This window comes from Vipera ursinii (genome assembly GCF_947247035.1).
Source record: "Vipera ursinii genome assembly, chromosome: 1".
Taxonomy (NCBI): Eukaryota; Metazoa; Chordata; class Lepidosauria; order Squamata; family Viperidae; genus Vipera; species Vipera ursinii.
In genome coordinates, this window is record NC_139512.1 from 186095112 (window position 1) to 186112599 (window position 17488).

Here is a 17488-nt window from a genome sequence, read left to right on the forward strand (position 1 = left end):
ATGAAGTCATGTGGGTCACTTTGGGCCAGTTATACTCTCTCAGCCCTAGGAATAGCAAACTACATAGATTTCTCCAAGTAGTCATCAGGAGTCAAGAATGACTAAGGCACACACACACACACACACACACACATACACACACAAACACACCAAATTGTCATTATGTAACTATTATGTAACTATGATAATGCTTCAATATAATTTAGATAAGGGAAAATCTACTCTTATGGAATTCTTTGCATCCATTACTATCAAGGAAAATAACACTGAGAATTGCAAGGCAAAATAAAAAAGAGATTTAGTTAGTAATATTGAAATTGAAAACTTTACAGAACTCCTAATGTACTCAAAGTTAAAGTATTGAAAAGTCATCATTTATAGATATTCCTCAGTTAAGGATGGCAACTGGGATCGAGATTCCTATTGCTAAGTGACGTTGTAAATGTTGACAACACATGAGATACATTGTTAAATGAGAAGTGGAAGGAGTCTCAGATAAAGAGTGTGGGAGTACTGAAGGGGAGAGCCTCTGGGAGTTTTGTTTCAGGCTGCAGTTGGGGGGTCATGCAGTGTTGCTAATGCTCAGGGAGGCTGGAGGAATAGCAATAGCAGTAACATTTAGACATATATTGATTCATGGTGCTTTACAGCCCTCTCTAAGCAGTTTACAGAGTTAGCATATTGCCCCTGACTATCTTAGTCTTTATTTACCAACCTCGGAAGGATGGAAGGCTGAGACAACCTTGAACCAGTCAGGATTGAACTCCTGGTAGTGGGCAGCGTTAGCCTGAAATACTGCAATCTAAGCACTGTGCCACCACAGTCTAGAAAAGAGGGCACAGGATGTATGTGTGTGGGTATGTGAGAGCGCAGGGAGGCCAGGGACAGATGAGCATAGGGAGGCTATGATGCTCCCTATGATGTGCATAGGGAGGCTGAGTAAAGAGGGCACTGGTGGGTGGACGTAAACATAGGGAGATCAGGGAAGAAGGATGTTGGTGGGTACATGCAAGCATAGGAAGGCCCAGGGAAGTAGGATGCTGGTGTGCATGTGCCTGTGTGTGAGCACAGGGAACCTGTTAAAGAAGAATGCTGAGTGTGTGCATGCTGGGTATGTGCATGTGAGCACATGAAGGTCCAGAAAAGGAGGGCAATGGTAGATGTATGCCTGTATGCAAGTGCAGAGAAGATGAGGAAGAAGAGTGCTAGTGGGTGCAAACAAGTGAGGAAATGTATGTGGTGTGTGTGAGCAAAGAAAGGCTGTTTGGGGGGGGGGACTTACTGCAATGATTTATGACCTTCCTTGCTGGTTTCCCCATTGACTTTGCTTGTAGGAGGTTGGCAGACAAGGTCAGCGATCACATGATTGCGGGATGCTGCATCCATTGTAATGTGAGCTGGTTGCCAAGCACCTGAATTTTGTTCAAATGACCACAGGGACTCTGCAATGGCTGGAACATCAAGGACCAATCATATGTCCCTTTGTTCAGTGCCATCATCATTTCAGTCACTGAAGGAATGGTTGTGACCTGAAGACTACCTGTAATTAAAGAAGATACAGGAAATCCTCAGGATATGAATGTAATTGAGTCTGTTTGAAGCTCGTGAGGATGTTAAGTGAATAACATTAAATGAATGAGCTCCCATCCCTGCTTTCCCTGATGCATTTGTAAAATGAATGCATGGGTTGTTAGGTGAAATATGGGGTGCCTCAGGGGGGTTGCCTTTGTTTCCAACCTCCCAAGCCCTCCCCTCACCCCAAGATACCCCATATTTTGTTCCCACCACTTGGGGCCTCCACAGCCACTTAGGCCTTCTCCCCATTCCTTCTTTGGTTTGCTGCTTCTAAAGCTGCAGGATTAGGGAATAGGTAAGCTGTGTGCTTTAGGCTTTGTCAGTGAGCTGGCTTCACAGGGTGAGGTGTCCTGGGTTGGAGAAATTTAGGTTCCAAGGAAGGTCAAGTCTTCAGCATGAAAACACATTTCTTGGCTTTACCACTCCTTTCTTCTGAGTTGGCATTTGAAGACTTAAAAGGAATATGCGTTTCTCTCTTCCTGAAACACAGCAAGTGCCTACCTTTCTTGAGGTAAAGAACTTGCTTGCAAGACTTGAACTTGCTGACAGCATAAATTTCTCCGAAGCAGCCCATTTTACCTCATAAAGGCAGCCCAGCTCCTGTTGCTAGATCATGCTGGGAATTTTTCACAACTGGTGGGGAATTTTTGAAATACAGGTAATCCCCGAGTTATGAGTGTTCCCTTAGTGAACGTTCAGTTATGCGATAAGCATCCCCCCGTGTTTGCAAAGACAGTCCCAAAATTACGAATGTTGCCGCATCATGGCAGTTGTTTGCTCCTATGAACGACCGCAGTGGCACTGCAACATTCTTTTTTTAGAGAGATTTTATTAGGTTTTTTTCCTTACATACATGTTAGTTTTTCAACACGTGTGCAGTCTGGGTTCAAAAGCGCTAATACATAGTCAGGTCCTAATCTTTGGTTCTTTTCTCTAGCCATTTGTAGAATGACTCCCAGGTTTCGTAGTATTCTATTTCTTCTATATCTTTCAATCTCATAGTTAATCTGTCCATCTCTGTGCATTCCAATATTGTTTTAATTACTTCTTCCTCTGGTGGTATTCCTTCATTTTTCCAGTATTGCATGAAGGTTATCCTTGCTGCTGTTGTAATGTGTAGAACCAAATATAAACTTTGTTTATTAATCTTTTCTGGTATTATACCTAACAGAAAAAGTTTAGGATTAAATACTACATGTTCACCCAACATTTTTTCTAACCAAGCATGTATTTTTTTCCAATAAGCCTTTGCTTTACCACATGTCCACCGCATATGATAATACGTGCCTGAATTATGTTTACATTTACAACATATTTTTAAACATTTTTGCTAATCTTGCTGATGGCAAGTGCCATCTATAAAACATTTTATATAGATTTTCTTTATTCGAAGTTGACTTTGTCAATTTATAATTTCTCTCCCATAATCTTTGCCATTTTTCTAGTTCTATATTGTAACCAAAGTTTTTTGCTCACCTTGTCATTGTTTCTTTAGTTTGTTCACTTTCCATCTCCAAAATAAACAAAAATTTATACATTTTCCAGTTCTTGTTTTGATTTTAATGTCCCATCAGTATTTAGAATATCTCTATATGTCCAAATTTTTTCAAAGTCTACCAAATTTGGATGTAATAAAGCTTCTGGCGTTGATAGCCACGCTGGATTTTTTACATATATTTTAGTTTTAATTTTTTCCTATACTGTTATCAAAGCATTTCTAATATAGTGATTTTGGAAATACTTATGAATTTTATTTTTGCCGTACCACAAAAAGCGTGCCACCCCAATTGTAAGTCACGTCCCTGTCCATCTCATTTTATTCCTGAGAGTTATCCATTCTTTCACCCATGTTAATACAGATGCTTGATAGTACAAAGCCCACTCAGGTAGCCCAAAACCTCCATTTTCCTTAGCATCTTGCAACGTTTTCATCTTTATTCTAGCTTTCTTTCCTTGCCAAACAAACTTCAAAATTAATGAATTTAAATCTTGGAAGAATTTTTTCTCAAGTTTTATCGGAATTGTTTGGAATAAAAATAAAATCTTCAGCAATATATTCATTTTGACTGTAGCATTTCTTCCTAGTACTGACAATTGCAAATTCTTCCACTTTTCCAAGTTTAATTTTATTTGTTTCAATAGCCTTATATAGTTGTCTTCTTTTATTGTTGAGCATTTGGCTGATAAATATATACCCAAATATTTAACCTTTTTCACTATCTGTACCTCTATTGATTCTGATAATCGTTTTTTTTGCTTCTTTACTATTATCTTAATTTTTCTTTATTTATTTTTAATCCCACTATTTCTCCAAACTGTTCTATCTTTCCACACAATTTAGGAATCATCTCCAGGGATTCTTCCAAAATAACTACTAAATCGTTAGCAAATGTTTGTAATTTGTATGTTTTCCCCTTTATCCCCAACTCTTTAATTTCTGTATCTTGTCTAATATTTCTATTTAAAACTTCTAAGGTGAAGATGAGTAACAGACGGGATAATGGGCATCCTTGCCTTGTGCCTTTTCTTATGTCAAAGCTCTCAGTGCAATCTCCATTCAGAATCACTGTAGCTGTCTGTTTGTTATATATTGTTTTCATCATATTTATAAAATTCTGTCCAAAGTCCATTATTTGTAGTTGGTGAATCATAAATTGCCAACTTCCGGTGGCGACGTGACGCCGAAGACAGCCGTTTTTGGGCTGCCCGCTCCGCAGCTGTGTTTTTCCATCGTAAACAGCGCCGATCAGCTGTTTAGATGGATTTGAAGCCCCCTCCTCAGGAGAAGAGGAGGGGGTGAGGCCCCAGGTAGGGGTTGAGCTCTCCGGGGCCGCCTGAGCTGAGAGCTTGGGCGGTTGAAGGATGAGCCCCCCCGAAGCCTGGGTTGCTCCGAGCTGCGCAGCGCCTCTGCTCCGGGATTTTTGGAGCAGAGCCAGGCGTTAGCAACCACCCCTGCCAAAAGGAAATACTTTTGATTATCAAGATGCAGGCAGAGCGGTACAGGAGGTCAAGGTGAAGTGGACTCTTTATTTTTACTCTCTAGCTCAATGGATTTTATAGCTTTAAAGTGAAAGTGCGCAATAAGTGAAAGTGGGGGAAGATGGCGGCTAAAACTTCTAAAGCTCTTCGGAATACGGGGTCTTCCCTGGTGCAAGAGACCTCATTGCAAGCTTTGCTTCCTCCTGCATCTCCCCCGGTATTGACGCTTAATGATTTACAAGATGCTCTTGGAAAGCATGCACAATTGATGTCTGATATGATGGATGAAAAGTTGAAAAAGCTGGAGGAGAAAATGGAGGAGAAAATGGAGAAATTGGAGAAGAAGATGGAAGAGAAGTTGAGAGCAATGAGGGTGGACATCTTGTCTATGGTTGAATCCGTAGCTGAATGTGTGCAACAGCTGGATGTAAAAGTGGAGGATCTCAGTCAAAAGAACTCTATATTAGAAGCAAAGGTATCAGAAAATGAAAATATAAGGGATAAAATGGACGGAGAATTGAGCCTTGTTCAGTATCATCAGATGCAGTATGCTATTAGAATCAGGGGTTTAAAGGAGAATGGTAAAGAAGATTTAAAGCAGCTGATTTCTGAGGCTCTGGAAGGGGTACTGGGCCAGCCAGCATCTGAAATTGAGGGAAATATGGACAAAGTTTTTCGTGTAAATTCATGGATTGCAAGACAGAGGAAGTTACCCAGAGATGTGGTGGTTTACTTTACAAAGAGAGTAATTAGAGATGAAGTCATTCAAGCTGCTTATGATACTAAATTGGTAGTGGCTGAGCAAGAAGTGTTGGTTTTAAAAGAGATCCCTCCGAAGATCCTAAGGAGAAGGAAAGATTTCGCATTTCTAGTACAGGAACTTAAGAAACGTGATATTAAGTTTAGATGGGAGATTCCAGTTGGATTGGTGGCGACACACGAAGGTAAAAGACATCGTTTGGTTACTGTGGCTCAGGCACGTGATTTTTATAGTAATGTGTTAAAAGCAACCCCCCTATCATTTTTGGAGGCTGCAAAAGGATACGGTGTGGGAAAGCTTCAAGATGTTGCAGATAGACAGACAGAGGACAATGGTGTTGGAGGGGATCAAGTCACAGTCTCATCGGTTGCTGCAGGAGGCCAGAAGATGACGCGTGCCGCCTTAAGAAGAGCGAGACGAGAGCAAGAGCAAGACCAGCAGAAAGTTATGGAATCTCCAAAGTGTGTTTACAGTGAAGATGTGGGAGGGGAGCAGTCTAAAGAAGTTTTGGGGTCATGACAGATGTGCTCCAAAAGTTTTGGGGCGTTAAGATTGCTGATTAAATTTTTAAATTAGAATGTCAATGGAGTAAAATTATTATAGAGGAGAAAGAAAAGTTTTTTTTAAATATTTTACACAATTTAAGATTGATGTTATTTGCTTGCTAGAAAAGTATATTAGGGTTATGGACTTAAAGTATGTGTTGAACTAAGAATGGGTACGCAAGCTCCTAATTAACAACAAGTTGTCTTAGAGACTGCCTAAACCTTCTTTTTATACTCTTTTTATTTGAACTCAAGGATGATTTGGAACTGCGAGACATTTGGCGTGATACATGCAAGAACTATTTTTGATCATAGTTTAGTTTGGTCGGAGATTATTAAGATTAACAGAGATAGGCGCTTTTGGCACGTAACTGAGAATTTGTTTGGAAATTAGAGAAAGGTGGGAGAATGTAAATAGCAGGTGAAAGTTTTTTTTTTCTTTTTTCTTTTTTGAAATTAATATGAATAAGGACTGGGATCAAGAAAATTTATTCTGAGTAAAGCTCTTTTTCTGTTTTCCTCTTTTTCTTTTTTACTTTATTTGTAATATTAATATTGTTTGTATTCATTTTATATGAGCTAGAGGGAGATAGAGTTTATAGTTTATTGTTGATAACATAGGGGTGTTTACGTTTGTTTTTCGATTTTATACCCTGTATTTAGCTCTGGGAAGTCGGGGGGAGAGGAGGGAATGGGGGAGAGGGATAGGGAGGGTTGGATAGGGGTGGGGGAGGGGGGGATTAAAGTCAAAATGTATTGTAAAACTTTTTAAATAAAAAAAAATTGCCAGGAGAGATTATCAAATGCCTTTTGGGCATCTAAGAATGCCATTTGTTTCCCTGGGTGTAGCTAATAATATTCTAATACGTCTATTATCACTCTTAAATTATTTTTAATTTGTCTCTTTGGTAAAAAGCCATTTTGATCTGGATGTATAAATTTGACTAAATATTTTTTCAGTCTCTCAGCCATTATTGAAGTAAAGTTTTTATACTTTTAATATTATTTTGAGGAGTGAAATCAGTCTATAGTTCTTAATCTGAGTCAAATCGGAATCTTCTTTTGATATTAGAGTAATATTTGCTTCTATCCATGCAGATGGACCCCTTCAAGGATTACTGCCTTGTCATGGCGAAGGGGCTTGCATAATTCAGTGAAGCTATGAGCTATGCTGTGCAGGGCCACTGAAGACGGACAGGTCATAGCAGAGAGTTCTGACAAAACGTGATCCACTGGAGAAGGAAATGGGAACCCACTCCAGTATCGTTTCTTTGAAGAAAAATTCAATTTCTTTTTTCGCTAACTCTATGAATTCTTTTTCTTTTAATATGGATTGATTTAAAGTCCATCTTGGTCTTTTTTGTATTCCTTTCCAGGTGACTCTCAGAGGATTATGATCTGCCCATGTGCCTATCTCTATCTCAATATCCTGTATGTGCATTCTCACGTCAGCAGTCATCCAAATCATATCAATCCCTGACCAAGATTTTTGGCTATTTGAATAAAAGGTGTATTGCAATTTTTGTGGATTAATCTCCCTCCAGATATCTTGGATTTCAATTTCCTCCACCATAGCAAAAAATATCTTAGTAATCTTCTTCCAGTTTTTCCTGTTTTTTTATTTTTATAATCAATTTTTCCATCTATTATTGTACTGAAATCTTCTAGTAAGCAAAAATATTTTGGTACTCCATTTCTATTATTTTTCTGTGTAGTTTTTTATAAATTTTTTCTTGATTGTTGTTTGGTGCGTAAATTGCCACTAACAATATTTGCTTTTGGTGCAGATATATTTCTACCATTAAGATTTTTCCTTCTTTATCTGAATATAACAATTTAGAATCTATTGTCTCTTTAATATATACAGCAACCCCTTTTTTCCTGATGTGCTGCTGCATAGTAAAGTTTTTCAATTTTGGGGCATTCCAATAATTTATGATGTTGTTCTTTTATATGTGTTTCTTGTAGACAGATTATATCTAGATTCAGTTTCTGTAACTTCCTAAAAACCTTATTTCTTTTTATTGTGAAATTTAGTCCATTTATATTTACTGAAAAGATTCCATTTTTTTTCTCCACTTCCATTTCCATTTATTTATATTTAGGTCTAGTGGATCTAGCAGACCTCTGTTCTCTGGCAAATCCTTCACCTTCACCCTCTTGATCATCTTTCTCTTTCTGATCTCCTGTTTGTGCAGTCGCTCCTTGAGTCATCTCTTCTGTTTGCTTCTGCTCCTTACTCTCCCCTTTGTTTCACTTCCTTCATCTAAAATTGCTCTATTCCTTATTTCAAAATCTTCTGCTTTCCAGACTGAATCCAATCGATATCTTCTTTGTTCCAGTTTATTAAAATGCCTTCTGGCATCAGCCATCTAGTTTATACCATTGGCAATCAGCTTTGTAGTCAGTGTTAGGCATATGGTGATAGCCTACAATGTTGGGTTGAAAATATATTAACCATGATGTTATGTCTTTAAGATGTTAATTGGCCAATGGGTGTGTATGTGTTCTCATGGCCATAAGAGGGAGCTAGGAATGTAGCTTCTCTGTTTCTGAATTCACTGCTCTCTACTATTACTGTTTTTGCTCTGTTTTGCTGTACTGTTGGTTTACTACTGTGATAAACCTGACCTGTGTATTGACCTCTGGACCGGTAAGAAGACTTTGTATTAGGATTTGTACTTGGACTGTTGCTATTGTGTATGACCTGGACTGTTTATTTTTGACCATGCATTTTTGTTTTTTACACCACCTCAAATGTTAAGTACTTTTTGCTTTCACAACTCAGTGTACTCTTGTGGTTACTGTGTGACTCTTACTGCTCTCAGTACCCTTCCTTGTCTGTGTAACTCTTTGGTAGCACAAGGAGATCTCTGCACAACAAATCCTTAACACTGGTTATGGGCCCAGGCCTGTACTGAGAGTAAGTACACACAGTATTCCTAGCTGAGTTTGTGTTAGTTATTTGGTGTAAAATGGCACAAGAACAGTTGTCAGGCATCTCCTGGATAACCCGGTTGGATGGGACAAACTATGTTTCCTGGTCCACGAAATGCTGCTTGCTTTTGCGCAAGGAAGGACTATGGACTGTAGTAAACAGTGGCATAGTGTGGGGGGTGCAGGGGGGGCCGGCCGCACTGGGCGCAACATCTGGGGGGGCGCGCTCACACTCGCAGCTCTCTGCCCCTGTCTGGCTCACTCACTCTCACTGCAGTGCTGGCTGTGCGAATCTGATCCGAGCCGCCGTGTCGCCGCCCACTGTGGAGGGGTGGTGCCAGGCGTGTGGTGCGGTCCGGAGAGAGAGCGAGGGACTATCTGGGGGAGGGACAGTGCAGCAGCCTGCTGAAAATGTGGAGAATGTGTAATGCATGTTCACACTCAATAAAGTGTTTGAAAATAAACTTGTATTTAGATGCATTTTACTTTAATTACATCAGTATTTTCATGACAAACAATACATGTGCTTAGGGGGTAAGGGTTTCTTTAACTAATCTAGTGGAAGAGACTCAAGTGCTAAAATCCATGGGTTAGGGGGCGCAAATTACTTGCCTTGCCCCGGGTGCTGACAACCCACGCTACGCCACTGGTAGTAAATAACCCACCTGATACTACTGCTTGGGATCCAGATGACGAAGAGGATGCAAAGAAGATAGACGACTTTAAACATAACAATGAGAAAGCTCTTTGCATTATTGGACTAACACTGAATGACCAGCAGCTTGTCCATATTCGTGGTGAGGAGTCTGCTGCTAAGTGTTGGGACATTTTGCGAAGGCTTTATGTTCGAGACAGTGTGGGTGCACATATACACCTTACACGTAAACTGTTTAGGGCTCGTCTGCAGAAGAATGGAGATATGCTGACCCATTTAAACTACATGAAGGCAACTTTTCAAGAGCTTCATGAAAAGGAGCTGATTTTTTCAGAGTTGCATCAGGTCTACATTATTCTGTCCTCTTTGGATGAGAGTTATGACGAGTATGTTTCTTCTTTGGAAGTCCTGACCAGAGAGGAACTGACATTGACTAACATTACTGGGAGACTGCTGGAAGAGTCCAGAAGGTGTGACAGAGACCAGCTGAGAGAGACACAGCCACAAGAGGAGCAGCAATTTACCACTGCTTACAACGTCAAGAAATGTTATTCTTGTGGGGCTAGAGGGCATATAGCCAAATTTTGTAGGAAGGGTAGAAAACAGAATGTAAATAGCAGTGGGAAGGCTAAGAAGGGCACTGTTTTGGCTGTTTCTGGTGAACCAACATCCAGAAATGATGAATTGTGGGTTGTTGATAGTGGGGCTTCACAATGCATTACTAAAGTGAAAAAGAGGTTTGTTAATATGAAAAACAGCAACCAACATGTTTCACTGGCCAATGGTTGGAAGATGAAGGCCTCTGGTGAAGGTAATTCCTATTGTCCATGCACTGATGAACAGTTACCTATGTTATATATACCTAAACTAAGATTCAACCTGTTATCTGTAAGGGAATTGGTTAAAGTTGGGTTTGTGGTAACATTCAGAGGGGAGCAATGCATTATTGAAAGGAATGGAACCTGTGTAACTGCTAATTTGAAAAACGGTTTATTCGTTCTCACAAGTAACCAGGTTAGTACAGTTAAAGCTAATTTGATATGTGAGAACAAGAAGCCACATGATGAATGTATACATTTTTGCATAGGCGGTTAGGGCATGTGAACTTTAACTCACTACGTAAAACAGTTGAGTTAGTACAAGGAATTAAACTGAAGCCATGTAGTAAATACCTGAATTGCAATGCCTGTAATCAGGAAAAGAGTAAGACAACTCCTGCAAACAGGTTAAACGGCTCCAAAACAACTGTACCTTTGGAAGTTGTGTTTGCAGATTTAATTGGACCCATGAAGCCTAGTTTAGGAGGATCGTGTTATATTTTAAGTATCCTTGACCACTACTCCCGTTATGGTTTTTGCTATCTGCTTAAGTCAAAGGCAGACACTTTCCAACAATTTTTAAACTGGCTGAAGTTTGTCGAGAGGAAAACAAAGAGAAAGGTTCAGTGCATAATTACTGATAATGGCACTGAATTTACAAACAAACGCTTTGTTGATATGCTTGAATCAACTGGCATTGAGCATAAACGTTCAGCCCCTTATAGGCCTCAACATAATGCATTTGTTGAGAGACGTGGGCAAACTTTACAAGCCATGATGAGAACCATGTTAAAAGATTCTGGCTTAACAGATAGACTGTGGGGGGAGGCAGCAAAATGTGCAAACCATGTTCTGAATATAGTGGTTAATACTTCTACTGGTAAAATACCATATACAATATGGCATGGTAGAAAACCAAACCTTGATTATCTGCACATGTTTGGCACCCCAGCATGGGTCCACATTCCTGCGCAACTCAGGAGTAAAGGCCAACATAGGGCTAGACAATTATACTTCGTAGGTTATGAATCTAATCATAAGGTAAAGGTAAAGGTTCCCCTGCACATGCGTGCTAGTCGTTTCCGACTCTAGGGGCCGGTGCTCATCTCCGTTTCAAAGCCGAAGAGCCAGCGCTTGTCCGAGGACATCTCCGTGGTCATGTGGCTGGCATGACTAGACGCCAAAGGCGCACGGAACGCTGTTACCTTCCCACCGGAGCGGTCCCTATTTTTCTACTAGCATTTTTACGTGCTTTCGAACTGCTAGGTTGGCAGAAGCTGGGACGAGTAACAGGCGCTCACTCTGCTACGCGGCACTCGGGATTCGACCCGCCAAACTGCCGACCTTCTGATCGACAAGCTCAGCGTCCTAACCCACTGAGCCACCACGTCCCTGAATCTAATCATAGATCCTATCATTTCTGGGAACAAGGCACAACTAATGTGAAGGCACCGTTTTACAGTGGTTCTCCTCCTACCTCCTGGGCCGCTCGCAATCGGTGTTGACAGGAGGACAAAGGTCCACCCCGAGATCTCTCGTTTGTGGAGTCCCTCAGGGATCGGTCCTCTCTCCCCTCCTGTTCAACATCTACATGAAGCCACTGGGTGAGCTCATTCGTGGTTTCGGGGTGGGGTATCACCAGTACGCTGATGATACCCAACTTTTTCTTTCCACCCCAACCCAACCCAGTGATGCCCTCACTGTGATGTCCCGTTGCCTGGAGGCGGTCTGGGTTTGGATGGGGAGAAACAGGCTTCGTCTCAATCCTGTCAAGACTGAGTGGCTGTTCATACCGGCATCTCGGGCTGACCAGCCTTCTCCATCATTAACAATAGGGGATGAGGTATTACTCCCCGTTGATAGGGCTCGCAACTTGGGAGTCCTCCTGGATTCATGGCTCAGTTTGGAAGATCATATAGGAGCCGTGACCAGGGGGGCTTTTGCCCAGATTTGCCTGGTGCGCCAGTTGCATCCCTATCTGGACCGAGATGCTCTACGTACAGTCACTCATGTGCTCGTGACCTCCCGGTTAGACTACTGCAATGCCCTCTACATGGGGCTGCCCTTGAGGACCACCCGAAGGCTTCAACTGGTGCAGAATTCAGCCACGTGAGTTTTGATGGGAGCTTCCTGATACTCCCGTGTAACACCTCTTCTCCGTGAGCTGCATTGGCTTCCGGTTGCCCTCCGGGTGAGATTCAAGGTGCTGGTAATGACCTATAAAGCCGTAAATGGCTTGGGTCCGGACTATCTAAGGGAACACCTGCTGCTGGCATCATCTTCCCATCGTCCTGTGCGCCCCCACAGGGAGGGCCTTCTCAGGGTTCTGCCGGTTAATGAATCCTGGCGGGTTATTCCCAGGAGAAGGGCGTTCTCTGTGGGTGTGCCTGCCCTATGGAACCAACTACCCACAGAACTTTGGAATGCCTCCGACCTTCGCTCATTTCGCCGGGACCTGAAAACTTGGCTCTTCAACTGTTTGGTCCAGACTGTGGGGTTGTTAATTTAACTGGGTTTTAGATTTATTCTTGGGGCTTGAATTTAAGTTGTTTTATTTGTTTTAAATTTTTTATATTCATGGCTTTAACTGCCCTGTAAATCGCCCTGAGTCCTACGGGAAAAGGGCGGTATGCAAATCCAATAAAATAAATAAATAAATAATGTATATAATAGTGCAAGTGCCAAATTCCTTGAGCACGTTGGTTGGGATAGATTAGAACAAGATCCAAACATACAGATCTTCGTTATCTAAATGTAAGACAATGTGTAAAAGATAAATTAATACAGCTAGAGTATTGCCCATCTGATGTAAATATTGCAGACCATTTTACGAAGGTACAAAGTGCTGTGAAACACAATGCTAATTGTGAAAGAATGTGCATAAGATTGTAAGGGTTATATATTATTCTACCCAAAGGGGAGAATGTTAGGCATATGGTGATAGCCTACAATGTTGGGTTGAAAATATATTAACCATGATGTTATGTCTTTAAGATGTTAATTGGCCAATGGGTGTGTAAGTGTTCTCATGGCCATAAGAGGGAGCTAGGAACGTAGCTTCTCTCTCTCTAAATTCACTGCTCTCTACTATTACTGTTTTTGCTCTGTTTTGCTGTACTGTTGCTTTACTACTATGATAAACCTGAACTGTGTATTGACCTCTGGACCGGTAAGAAGACTTTGTATTAGGATTTGTACTTGGACTGTTGCTATTGTGTATGACCTGGACTGTTTATTTTTGACCATGCATTTTTGTTTTTTACACCACCTCAAAAGTTAAGTAGTTTTTGCTTTCACAACTCAGTGTACTCTTGTGGTTACTGTGTGACTCTTACTGCTTTCAGTACCCTTCCTTGTCTGTGTAACTCTTTGGTAGCACAAGGAGATCTCTGCACAACAAATCCTTAACAGTCAGGAAATGATAATGGGTATCTGCTTTAAAACCAAATTTCTTTATTTTTATATTGTATTGACTTTCCGTAGCACTTCATCTCTTGTTGTATTCTTTATAAACCGTACATGTACTTCTCTTGGCAGTTTATTTCTTCATGCATAGCTTGAGTTCATGTGGAATATTTCATCAACCTCTACTTGAATTTCTCCTCTATCTGCCTTTAAAACCTACTCCAGTATGTCAATATTTTTATTTATTTATTTATATTTAAATTTATAATCACCTCTGCTATAATTTCTTCTCTATCCTCAGGAATATTTTGAAATCTTAAATAGTGTTCCGCTTTTTCCATCTCTAAAATCTTAATTGCATTGTCTAATTTTTCATTTTCTTGTAATAACATTTCTATTTTTTATCGTTATCGTGTGACTTTTCTCCAATTTTCTGTATTCTCTGTTGGTTTTTAGTTATCATTTGATTTTCAGCTTCAAATTTTTCCTTTATATCCAGGATTTCTTCACTTACTTTCTCAAGTTTACTTTGTGTCTCTTTATGGTTCTTTTGTGTCTCTGCATGATTCCTTTGCATCATGTCTTGAGTATTTTGCATCATCTCTTGAAGCAGTTTTAATGAAGTCTGTGTTTTGCTTTGAGCAGTGCTTATTTTTTCACATTGCAACATTGTTTCAATAGATCCCTGTGTTGTTGGACTAGATTGTCCTACTGAGGGTGCAGAAGAGGTTTTTTTCATAAGTCTGGTAATGTTTGATGAACTCATTTTACAGCTTACAGTCTAAAGCCAAAACAGTATCTATTTAAATTTAGCCAAAATCAACAAAAGTAATTTTTAAAAGTCTTTTTCCCTTGCAATCTCACAACAGGACACTTTAGTTAATTGCAGCTCTGTCCTCCAAGGTCACTGTTGTAAAAGCATTTTTTCCATTTCTCACTATTTATTTGTACTGTATTTCTTCTTTCGCCAGCTTATTTATCAAGGTCCAATATTCTTAACAAAGAGCACTTCCCCTTCTTTGTAAGTACTCACCACTTTTAACTTTAATCCTTTTGGGGTCTTTACTTTTCAGCCCTTTCCCATCAGGGGCTCAACATTTATAATCCTCAAGGAGAAGGAAAGAAAATTCTGACTCACCCAGCCTCTGCACGCAGTTGAGAATCAGCTGTTTTGTGGTGATTCCCTTCCTGCTGGAGATGACTAGGGCTGCCTTGGCTCACCTGGCAACCTTTCCCCCACTTTTTCAGAGGGGTCTGCAATCCGCTCTGATCAGTTGCCACCTGATCTGAGCTCCTGAAGTATCCCTCCTTCTTCGTTGCCCCTCCAGGGCAACTTTCCAACCCTTTAAGGGTCGCTAGGCAAAGAGAAACCAGACTGGAAGGCTGAGGCACTGGCTTTTCCCAGTTGTGCCATTGGCTGCCAAACAGGAAGTTTGGCAGCCAATGGCACAACTTTCCTCCCCAGGACCAAGCGTCTTTTAATTTCTTGGCTACAGTCCCCATCTGCAGTTATCTTGGAGCCCAGGAAAATAAAATCTGTCACTACCTCAATTTCTTCCCCATCTATTTGCCAGGAATTCAGAGGGCCAGATGCCATGAACTTGGTTTTTTTAATGTTAAGTTTCAACCCAAGTTTTGCACTCTCCTTCTTCACCCGCAACAAGAGGCTCTTTAGTTCTTCTTCACTTTCTGCCATTAGAGTGGTAGAAAGTGAAGAAGAACTAAAGAATCTGCATATCTTAGGTTGTTGATATTTCTTCTGGCAATCTTAATTCCAACTTTTGATTCCTCTAACCCTGCCTTTCTCATGATGTGCTCTGCATATAAGTTAAATAGGCAGGGCGACAGTATACAGCCTTGCCGGACTCCTTTCCCAATTTTGAACCAATCAGTGGTTCCGTGTCCAGTTCTCACTGTTGCTTCTTGGCCCACATATAGGTTTCTCAAGAGACAAATAAGATGGTCTGGTATGTGCATCTCTTTAAGAACTTGCCAAGTTTGTTATGATCCACACAATCAAAGGCTTTAGCATAGTCAATGAAGCAGAAGTAGATGTTTAGCTTTCTCCATGATCCAAAGTATGTTGGCAATTTGATCTCTAGTTCCTCTGCCTCTTCGAAATCCTGCCTGTACTTCTGGTAGTTCTCGGTCCACATACTGCTGGAGTCTAGCTTGTAGGATTTTAAGCATAACTTTACTAGCATGAGAAATGAGTGCAATGGTGCGGTAGTTTGAACATTCTTTGGCACTGCCTTTCTTTGGAATTGGAATGTAAACTGATCTTTTCCAATCCTGTGGCCACTGTTGAGTTTTCCAAATTTACTGGCAAATTGAGTGTAGCACTTTTACTGCATCGTCTTTTAAGATTTTGAATAGCTCAGCTGGAATACTGTCACCTCCACTAGCTTTGTTGTTGCCCAGCTTTTCTAAGGCCCACTTCACTTCACATTCTAGGATGTCTGGCTCGAGGTCAGTGACCACCTCATTGTGACTATCAGGGATGTTAAGCTCATTCTTATATAGTTCTTCTGTGTAATTTTGCCACCTCTTCTTAATCTCTTCTGCCTCTGTTAGGTACCTGCCAGTTTGGTCCTTTATCATGCCCATGTTTGCATGAAACATTCCCTTCATCTCTCCAATTTTCTTGAAAAGATCTCTGGTCCTCCCTATTCTATTGTTTTCTTCTATTTCTTTGCACTGTTCATTTAAGAAGGCATTCTTATCTCTTCTAGCTATTCTCTGGAATTCTGCATTCAATTGGGCGTATCTTTCTTTTTCTCCCTTGCCTTTCGCTTCCCTCCTTTCCTCAGCTATTTGCAAAGCTTCCTCAGACAGCCATTTTGCTTTCTTGCATTTCTTTTTCTTTGGGATGGTTTTGGTTGCTACCTGTTGTACAATGTTGCGAACCTCTGTCCATAGTTCTTCAGGCACTCTGTCTATCAGATCTAATTCCTTAAATCTATTTGTCACCTCTACTGTATATTCAACAGGGATATGATTTAATTCATACCTGAGTGGCCTAGTGCTTTTTCCTACTTTCTTCAGTTTAAGCCTAAACTTTGCAATGAGAAGCTCATGGTCTGAGCCACAGTCAGCTCCTGGTCTTGTTTTTACTGACTGTATAGAGCTCCTCCATCTTTGGCTGCTGAGCATATAGTCAATCTGATTTCTGTGTTGACCGTCTGGTGATGTCCATGTGTAGAGCCGTCTCTTGGGTTGTTGGAAAAGAGTGTTTGCTATCACCATCATATTCTCTTGACAAAATTCTATCAGCCTGTGCCCTGCTTCATTTTGTACTCCAAGGCCAAACTTGCCTGTTATTCCGCTTATGTTTTGGCTTCCTACTTTAGCATTCTAATCCCCCATGATGATAAGAACATCATTTTTTGGTGTTAGCTCTATAAGGTGCTGTAGGGCTTCATAGAACTGGTCAATTTCATCCTCTTCAGCACTGGTGGTTGGGGAATAGACTTGATCTACTGTGATATTGAATGGTTTGCCTTGGATTCAAACTGAGATCATTCTGTCATTTTGAGGATTGTACCCCAGTATTGCTTTTCCTACTCTTTTTTGACTATGAAGGCTACTCCTTTTCTTTTGAGGGATTCTTGCCCGCAGTATACTTGATGGTCATCTGAATTAAATTCACCCATTCCTGTCCATTTTAGTTTGCTGATACCTAGGTTGTTGATGTTCAGTCTTGTCATCTCTTTTTTGACCACATCCAGCTTTCCTTGATTCATGGATCTTACATTCCAGGTTCCTATGGAGAAAAAATCTTTACAGCATCGGAATTTCCTTTCACCACCAGACA

At 40.7% G+C, this 17488-nt stretch overlaps 1 protein-coding gene across 1 annotated transcript in view; it reads right to left on the reverse strand.

Annotated features, from left to right (window-relative positions):
* SH3BP4 (SH3 domain binding protein 4) overlaps positions 1–17488 on the reverse strand; it is an 80692-nt gene that overhangs the window by 20304 nt on the left and 42900 nt on the right. The window lies entirely within an intron of this gene.